Here is a 9,574-nt window from a genome sequence, read left to right on the forward strand (position 1 = left end):
ACGAGAGATTGTAGAAGAATGTCGTCTGTTGGATGTAAATCCAACGCCTTCTTAGGCTTCAACCTACTAGCCCACATGTCAGCCAGTCCATTTGTTTTTTTAGTCCATTTGGTGGGCTGGGTGAAACAATGATGTAGCATCTATGCAACCCGTTTAAATCCCATTTGCATTTTTCTCGAAATCTGCGGACTTGCTGGGCTGGGTGAAAATATCATGTTGGGCTAGACGGAGAAATGTTATAAAAACATAAACACATGATTGCACGTCAGTAAAGTCTTTGCAAGCTTATGTACGCAATCACTAGGAGTTAACTTGCCAAGTTATATATAAACAATTATTATTATTTTTTAAGAACTTTCAACTTACGAAATAAAATATCATTTTAATTTGATGAGTTTATAGTACGTGGGGTATTATTATTTTTTCGGCTAGACGTGGGACAGTTGAGTTGGTTCTAGGGGAAAGTACTGGGAGAAAACTCAGTTTACATCGAAAAAGAAAGTGGGAGAAAATGCAGAGACCTGCTGGGTCCACCTGAGGAGGGGAATATGTTGGGAGGAAGGAGATTCAAAGCACGGCAGCCGAGTGAAGTAGTTTTTTTTACGGACAAGTGAACTAGTTTACATACATAAGCAAATAGCCACTAAAAAAGCAATCAGGTTAATGGGTTCTTAAAAGATATATTTCGGACAAAACAAATAATTACGACACATAGTCTAATGCATGAAACACTCAGATGATAAAGGTGCTTATAAACAGATAAAGTACAACATCTAGACCTTCCTGGCACGCTTGATCATGACGCTGCAGCTGTCCGTGTACTCGTCGGTTACGGGAAGCAGATACGCCCTCATGTCCAAGATCTGCCTGTACATGTCGTAGCATGCGTATGCGTCCCTGTCCGCGTAGGTTATGTAGGCTAGATTCAGAGGTACCTCCCACGTGTTCAGGTCGTCTTCTTTCATGTTGACGTATCAGGGGTCGATGATGGTCTCAGCGAGGTCAACCACGGAGTCCTTCTCCTGCCCGTTGCTGATGATCTTGTATTGCTTCTGGATGTCGACAAGCTTGTTGCACCAGATGGTCGAATCGTCGCGTTCTTCCTTCTCTCCACCGTAGCGAAGGTGCAGTCGGCGCTGCCGATGAAACGGGCGAATGCTCCAGAACCTGGTGCAGCTATAGGACTGAGGCGAGGCAGAGCTTCACCGAGTCCGTATCGTTGGTGTACATCACATTCAACTTGGTGCAGCCATAGGATTGAACGGCGAACTCAAAGGGGAACTCCTTGCTGAAGTCCATCTCCAGCAAGCTCACCCCTCGGATCGCCATTGGAGTCTCTTCGAGTGAACGAGTGTGTAGGCGGCGGTAGCAGTTCGTTTTTCAGCTCTTGGGGAACTGGATTCAACAGTAAGTTGAGTGTGTACAGGCGACAACAGTTACTACCCCTCCCTCGTCCGATGCACACCCGGCAGAAGATGCACCCTTGGCCACACGTCGGTTCACGAGCGGGTCTGTATTGGTATTGTAATAACAGGAGTTAGTGGTCACTTTACTTAAATTTAATTAGCTTTAATAGAAATTTATACTTAAAACAAGCAAATGCATTCGCTCGTTCTATCAGTGCCACAGGATCAACATGCACAACAATTAGAATTATTATTCTCAGAACGCACACGATCATCACATTTGTCGCACTTTCACAAAGATAATACTACCAAGTTTGAACTGTTTGTTATGGTTGTTGTCCTCTGCATCATCATGCCGTGTTTCCCAGCTTGCAAGATTCAGAACCAACAAATAAGATCCAAATAATAAGTACAACAAAGATGCCTACACATCTCATTGATTCCCAGCTTGCAAGATTCAGAACCAACAAATAAGATCCAAATAATAAGTACAACAAAGATGCCTACACATCTCATTGATTCCTAGCTTGCAAGATTCAGAACCAACAAATAAGATTCAAATAATAAGTACAACAAAGATGCCTACACATCTCACTGACTCCCAGCTTGCAAGATTCAGAACCAACCCATTAGAGCCTTTTGATAAAGTGAATATCAGGATTAAATCCATCTTGGCTAGCCATGTCATACAATCGAAGAACTTGGCGAATGCTCTTGACCGTCACAACATCTGTAGTTGAGTATTCCTGTTTGCACAGCACAAACAAGGAGACAGGAGAGCATGATTTCGCTTTAATAGCGGCCTCCTTGAACTCAACCTCCAGCTCTACTTGGATGAGGTCTGCCTGGAGTTCCATGATTCAATTCATGCGCCTTTTTCTGCAGTTCACCTGAAATGAAGCAAAGATTGCATCATTCAGCTAGCAAGAAGTACTTGCTCTTGTGAGCTGGCAGGTTCTTCTTTAGTAGTTGCTCTAAAATTGAGGAACATTAAGGTTGGCTGTCCGGCTCATGTAAGGTGCAACTATAATTTTCTTATCCTTTTGTGCAGTTCCACTAAAATAAAGTGCCATTGTGGTGACAGTGACAGCTCCACCTTGCAAAGGCTAATAAAATGTTGCACGAGATTACCAGCAGAACTTGACGGAGATTTTGGAAACTCCAATCACCATTTTGTGCAGTTCCACCAAAATTGAGAGATGTTGCCCACGTGACATTTTATTTGAACTGCACAAGACACTCATTCCAAAAAAAGTGTTTTGTGGAGTTCACCAAAAGGTCACAATAGCACCAAGGTGAAATGGATATCCCTATCTGCACAAAAAGATAGAAAGTAAACAGTTGCTGGTCAATAAGAATATACGAAACATATACAAAATGAAAAGAAGCATCTTAATTATGTTCATGGCAATCATGCAAGGACAGTAGAAATTTTAAAACGTCAGCAATGCTTCATGTTACCAGAAGCATTACGATCAACAATGAGATTCCTCAAATATGGGATTGCTTTAATGGTGGCATTGCTTGTTTACCAGACACAGTAAATCAACAGCAGCTAAAGAGTTGGTTTAAGGGCATGGGACCGTGGGGACACCAGGACACTCAGCAGCGTAAAGGAGCAACTTACTTATCATACTGGGGAAAACAGCAGGAGTGCCATTTGTAACACAGTTTAATTGCATCTTATCACTGGAGACATTAGATTAACAATAACACTGGTTAGACATGTCCCTAAGGTAACAGTGTGATCGCTTCATTTTACATGCGCCCTTACATTAACAACAGCAAAAGGTTGGTATAAGAACATGCGACAGTGGACGCATTAGCACAATGTACCTACAAGGAGGCATAAAGTGGTGATGCCGAGTTTGTTCATGCTATGTGAGGGCAGCAAACCTAATCCTGGAGACCTTGTACTATGTGAGGGCAGCAAATCTAATCCTGGAGACCTTTTACTATGTGAGGGCAGCAAATCTAATCCTGGAGACCTTTTACTATGTGAGGGCAGCAAATCTAATCCTGGAGACCTTTTACTATGTGAGGGCAGCAAATCTAATCCTGAGACCTTTTACTATGTGAGGGCAGCAAATCTAATCCTGAGACCTTTTACTATGTGAGGGCAGCAAATCTAATCCTGGAGACCTTTTACTATGTGATGGCAGCAAATCTAATCCTGGACATACTCTATTGACTTGTCCACCAGCCGCCACTTTCTATCCTTTTTTCAACCAATAATAGATCTGTTCCTTATCCAGTTTGTACTGCGTTTTCCCATTATTTCCCTTTTCAACCAAGAGACCGGTTGGGTATCTGGTCTCTACTACTTTCACCATATTATTTCCTCTTTGAATCAAGTCCTAGATTCATGCTACAACTTTCCCCCCTTTCTTCGTTGTTTGAACAAAGCCCTAGATTCGAATGCATGAAGTAGCTTTACCTCTAATAATACTAAAAATTTAGGTGGCTTTGGAAGAGCTGATGGGAGTAGAAAAAGATGCACATGCAGACACGTGGGGAGCTGGGGCAGTAGAGCAAGGCCGCTTTCGAAGAACTTATACCTGAGGGTCGCCGGGATGTCGGCGGCGGCAGGTCGGATCTGCGGACAATACGACAGGGAGGAAGAAGGGTTGGAGGACCTCCCGAGCCGGCGCTGTGTCGGAGAGAACGGCACGGGTAGAGGATCGGGCCCCTCCGGCAGCTGTGGGTTTCATCCCTCGGCGGCGATGACCACGTGAACGATGCACCTTTTAGTCCTCTACACACACTGGCCGAAGGGATCTGGCCGGATCTGTGACCAGCGGTGAGCAGAGAGAAAATGTCGCTACCGCTGTCTTGTTTATATCTGGAGAGGATGAGAGAATGAAGAGAGCAACCCTAGTAAAGCAAGCGCTCAGGCCCCTGCGTCCATATATAGTGGAGTGATTATCTTCTTTCTCTCCACAACAAGCGTTTCAATTTGTGTACGTGGCATTAAAGAAAAGAAACTCTCTATTTAAGGTGACTACTGTACGACTCCTACTTACTACTAGTAGTACTACAGTATTGTTCACTTGTGCTTCCCGCCCCTCCATTCATTGAACAACCCCACGGGTGAATAAACATACAGTAAGTACTGTATTTATATAGAACGAACAAGCTCGAACTATTTTCGCGTAGTTAAAAGTTGAGGGCGGGGCTTTTCCCGGGCAGTACGCGCGGCAGTTTTCGGGTAGGCGGTTTGACAGAGAGGCGAGGAGGGTGAGCGAGTGGGGCTGTGCGATTTGACGGCGCGTTACTGCTGGAAAGACTTGTGATATGACCACTCACTATAGTCATGAATTACTGGCGCTCCGACCGGGGTGATGCCCCCCTTCCGTTCCGCGCTCTAATCTGGTGCATGACACGTCGACCCGGATGCTGGCTCTCCCACATGTCGGAGTAGTAAGGAGCAAAGAATGATGCGGTATATACTAGTACTATACTACGGTACTACTCAGGTCGGAGGAGTGCGAACCACGGCAGCCCAGTGAACCAGCAGTGCGAACCACGGTAGCCCAGTGAACCAGCAGTAGAAAACAATGTGGTGATATGGCCATAAAAAACAATGTGCTACGGTCCACACTGTAGCATGTACAGTAACACTCCTCTTTGTTTGGATCCCTGAGTTAGAGCTAGTTTGGGTTGAAATAGCCTCAAATTATCGAAACAAGAGGGGTTAGTTTGAGCTAGTTTGCTCTAACCCAGCTAAAAAACTAGCCCAATGGAGAGGTTCTAATTGGGTTAGTTATCCTCGGGCCCACTAAAAGAGAACTAAAAAAATCTCCCCTGCCGGCACCAGATCGCTCCCCCCCCCTCTCGCACGACTCCTCTCTGTTCCCCATAGGGCCGCTTGCCCTCTCTCTCCTCCGGCCGCCCTCTCCTTCCGGCCTCCGCCGCCCTACTCCGGCCTCCCTCTCCCTCCGGCCTTCGAAGGTCGCCCCGCTCCCCCTCCCTCTGTCGTGCGCGGCGGCAGCGCATCTACCAGGGAGGTCGCGAGAGGGGTGAGTTTGTTCGTTCCTTCTCTGTCTCACGGCCATATCGTTGATCTTGCTTGCTCTAGCGCTAATTCTGATTTGGAGAAGTAGATCCTGATCAAACTTGGTATAGATTTGTGGTGCACGCATGGAATTGTTTGATGCTGCTTGAGGAGGTAATAAATCTTTCTAGAGGCCCAAAAATTCAGGTCACCTTTCTAGGTATTTCAATTTCAGGCTTGCATTATTTCTAGAGGCCCAAAGATTCAGTTCACCTTTCTAGGTATTTCAGTTTTAGGCTTGCATTATTTCTAGAGGCCCAAAGATTCAATTCACCTTTCTAGGTATTTCACTTTCAGGCTTGCATTATTTCTAGAGGCCCAAAGATTCAGTTCACCTTTCTAGGTATTTCAGTTTCAGGCTTGCATTATTTCTAGAGGCCCAAAGATTCAGTTCACCTTTCTAGGTATTTTAGTTACAGGCTTGCATTATTTCTAGAGGCCCAAAGATTAAGTTCCCAGTCGGCGGCAAGCGGCCCTGCTACCCATGCCGGTGTCGACCTCAACTCGCAAGGGCCGGCGTCGGAGGGGTTCCCGGGGCTTGGGCTCTACAGAGCCTTCCTCCAGAGCGACGATGGCGAGCTCCTCCCTCGGTGCGTGAGGGGCTCCGGGCTCCCTCCCTATCGTGAATGACTTCCGTGATGAGTTAGCTCATTCTTTGTTTCATGAAGTGTTTTTTTTATTTTGTGAAGCTTGATTGACGACTTGTATGTTTAAGTGGGATATCTCATTTGTATGGACAAAGTAAAAATTATCATGTTTTGCATGCTTGATTTGTATAGATGGTTCGTTTATGTCAATTGTGAGCGGGAGGAGGCCACAGAAGAGCCGGCCACACCAAGAGGGTGCTTGGATCCAAGGGACTTATTTTATTCTGACTAAAAATAGTCTCTTTAAGAGGCTAAAGTTCCAAGCACCCCTGACTAAAGAGGGGCTAAAACTAGTCTTGAGACTAAAAAAATTTAGTCAGGGGTACCCATACTAAAATGTGGATTAGTCCTCTCTCTCCTCATTTAACTCCTCTCCTTTAACACAGGCGAGTTTTGGATTGGAGGGTTTGGAGGATAATAAATGCTCATTAACTTGATTTTAGTCTCTTTAGTATTTGGATCCAAGCATGGGTGAGGCTAGCAAGTTTTAGTCCCACTACTTTTAGTCATGGAACTAAAACGTATCCAAGCACCCTCCAGATCCGGTAGGAAATAGGGTCCAAAGTAGTCAAATGATTGAGATAGAGCATTTATTGTCAATCTAACCCCGCCATCCATACACCTCTTTGGTTTAGAGTTAGTTCAGGGTTAGAATCTAACTCTAACCTCTAACTGAGTTAGAGTTCTCCTCGTCTCGGTTCATCGCCATCATACTTTCCCCATTCCTGTGTTTTCAGTATCCTGCGAATCAAAGAGGCCCTTTTTTGCGGGAAAAATCAAAGAGGCCCTTAGACTGGTTTCAGTCGGTCATTTTTTATAAACGTGTTATGTCCAAAATTTAATGAACGTGCTCCGGTTTCCACGAAAATAATCCGGTTTCATGTAGTAATTCATTCATTTATTTATTCTTCTGCGGGGGGTTTGCATGTAATTCGTGAGGTCTGAAATGTAAAGTACCCCGGCATATGCTCCGAGTCGTGCATGCACTACGACCCAGATGCTCTATGTCCCACATGTCGGCGAATGGGAGCACGTGGAAATAGCCTAGGAGTACATATAGGAGGATAAATGCGTGAAATAATATGTACTGTGAAGCGTAGCCGCGGTTCGAAAAGGAGACCTAAAGTGATGACAGCTATAGGTCGCACACACCCAACTAGTGGTACTAGACATACGACTAATTTTTCCCTAAAAAAAGAGGCACGAGTGCTCAGTACTCCTATTCTATAAACACGAGTCCCATCTGACAACAGCGTCCGTGCTATAGCTAGCTCTCCTCCCTCGTTTCTCTCTTCTATTAATTCTAAACTCGGCCGACGCCCGGTGGGCGGGGTGGGTTTGCTCAACTGCGGCCCCACCTCATAGTGAAAATGTTACGACTGGAATAAAAATGCCATATACTCCCTCCGTTCATAAATATAAGCCTTTTTAGATACTATTTCAAATGGAATACAGCATACAGATGTATGTAGACATAGTTTAGAGTGTAGATTCACTCATTTTGCTCCGTATGTAGTAGTCACTTGCTGGAATCTTTAGAAAGACTTATATTTGGGAACGGAGGGAGTACTATACTAATAAAACATTAAGGCCACGAGGTGATGCAGTGCTGGTTACAGGAGGCAAGAAGAGATGCATCCATCGACGACGTCCACCTCCTCGACTCAAGGCGCCGGCCCACCGAACGGCGCCTAAGTAGCAGAGGCTTTCGTGGTCAGGTCGACGTGCTTTTGAACAATGGCGTCCAAAGATTCCAGCCGCTGGAAGAAGGCCAACGTCTTTCTATCCTCGCTTGCCTTGTAGTGGCCTATGTAGACGATTTCCTCGTAGACGTGGATGTGCAGGTCGACGGTTTCTTGCATGGCGAGGCGCTATGCGGCGAGCGCGGCCTCGAGGTGCACATTCTTCGTCGCGACCTCCGGCACCTGCAGGGCCACCAGGGCTTGAAAGAGTTCGTCACCATGGAGGCCGATGAGGGTGGCAGGCAATGAGGAGCCTGGGCGCGCGGGCCGGAGCAGTACGGCAAGGTCGTCCGCGCGCTTCTTGACGGCGGTGAACTTGCGGATGGAGTTGACCATCATGTCGTCCATGCGAGAGGCGAAGCCGGCGTCGGCGAGGGCTACGATGCCTACGGTCGCCAGCACCGTCTGGAAACGCTGCGCGGTGCGGGGCCGCAGGCCGGCGCCTTGGATGATTTGGCACAGCTGACTGCCGCTCGCGTCCATCGCCTCCATAGGTGCTTGTGGCTTCTGGTCACTTGGTCTTGGATTGGAGTGAGCAGTGTTGCGCAGAGACTTGGGAGTAGATGGATTGGAGTGGTGGGGCGCCTTTATTATATGAGAGTCCAAACTCTGTTGCATTCACCTCGTGCTGGCTCTATTCTGCTTCTCCAATTAATTCCCTCTGCATGTAATTGAGGATGCATCATTGACCGTTCAACGTCTCGGGAACTGCTACCCTCTCCCTCCTTGGCATTCAAGCACCTATGGACCCGTCGACGACGAGGTGCCTATGGTGACTTCGTAAATTTCAAGATGAGTGTCGTGCGTGTGTGCGTTCATAGGGGTGAGTGTATGCACGTGTATATGAGCGCTTGCGTCTGTATTGTGTAAAAAACGTAAATGCGTGTCAAAAAGAGACTAGTCAGTATACTCAATATTGTGCACCTCGGAGAGGAAAACGATAGAACTAGTACATATTTATTTACGGTGCAGATTCACTCATTTTGCTCCATATGTACTCCGTCTCGGTGTAGTCTAGTCACTTGTTGAAATCTCTATAAGGGCAAATACTCCTTTCTGGTTTACAGGGCTATACTAGCAAGTAGTTGTACGTATTAGTACAATAGTGGGCTCCCATAGCAATTTTGTCTCATGCAAGAGCCTGGCTATATGCGTGCTCCAATGTTTGCAACTGCAACGTTCGGTTTGCGCTTGGCTCTTCGCCTCTTCGAGAAGACGAACAATGATGTTACTACTACTGCTTCTACAGTGTCGAATCCACTGCTGCATGTCCGTCCACCGCGAGCGGGACGGATAGCTTGTTGTAGAAGTACTACTAAGCAAAAGCCTGTCCTCGTTTGCGAGCAACCGCGCGCATGGGTGAGGGAGAAGGCGTGTAGTAAAATCAAGCTTCTCCTCGTTGTACGAGTTGACGCGACACATAATAGCACTGGCCCCACATGCTTGCCTATAAACTTGGCTGAAAGATCCGCAGTGTACAATATATTTGCTGCAACCTCTAACATTTACCCACCACAAATTAAAATATATGTGGCCGTATGCATCGTTCTGATGCAGAGGCCGGGGAGTCCCCCCTTTTTGAAAAAAAACAAATTAAAATGTATATTCCTGTCTTGACCAGATGAGCGTGCAAACTACAATCACCAGGGTGTCAGGTAGGGCCAGAAGACTATTTTAATTATTATTTTAAACTTCAAGACGGCCACATAGCATGGAGCCGACCCC

This window comes from Triticum aestivum, chromosome 7D (genome assembly GCF_018294505.1).
Source record: "Triticum aestivum cultivar Chinese Spring chromosome 7D, IWGSC CS RefSeq v2.1, whole genome shotgun sequence".
In the NCBI taxonomy this organism is placed as follows: domain Eukaryota; kingdom Viridiplantae; phylum Streptophyta; class Magnoliopsida; order Poales; family Poaceae; genus Triticum; species Triticum aestivum.